Below are 736 nucleotides of genomic sequence, written 5' to 3'. Positions count from 1 at the left end.
TTAGGTTTAAGTAGTTCTGGGTTCTAGGGGACTGATTACCTCAGAAGTTAAGTCCCATAGTGCTCAGAGCCATTTGAACCATTAATTATCATTATTTACTAGACCACTTTTTGTCTTTACTCAGGAGCGCCTGTTTGACTGGCACTCACAATGAACGGTGCCTCATCCCCTTCTTCTACATTTAGACTTTTCACTCCAGTCCATCCTTGAAAATCTTTTAATGCAAGCACACAACAAATAAATTGCATTTAACTGCCACCGGTTGTTTACTGTGGTCGCGACGTGTTGTCTTTGCGGATCCGATCTCCGCCTTCAGGTATATCAGTTTCAGGGGCCTCATTTGCTACGTGTTGTCAAAGCTGCTCTGCTCCGCTTGGCGTTAGCTGCAACGTCTACCGCTGCTTTGTTCAATTCTACGCTGCGCCCTTCGTTGTCTTGATGACATTTGCCGTCTTAAAGTTCGGTTTCGACCTCCTACAGCTTTTAATTTCCCGGCCGAAGCTCCTCTTGCAGATAGCTAGTGGATTAGAGCGATAAATTGAGATCATTGTCTGAAGCTGTCCTACCGTCACTTAAGGGAATGATCCGAGCGATGTGGCACGGATAAAAGAACTCCCTCCTTACGTATATGACGAATTCCGATAGTGAGAAATCAGAAAGAATATCTGAAGTTGTGACTGAAGAAGTCCTTCTCGAAGTCGCGAAGAGGAAGGAAGGAAGACGGTACTGTATATCA

Source organism: Schistocerca serialis, chromosome 3, assembly GCF_023864345.2.
Source record: "Schistocerca serialis cubense isolate TAMUIC-IGC-003099 chromosome 3, iqSchSeri2.2, whole genome shotgun sequence".
Taxonomy (NCBI): domain Eukaryota; kingdom Metazoa; phylum Arthropoda; class Insecta; order Orthoptera; family Acrididae; genus Schistocerca; species Schistocerca serialis.
The sequence above is the reverse complement of the archived record's forward strand: the minus strand, read 5'-3'. Positions refer to the sequence as shown.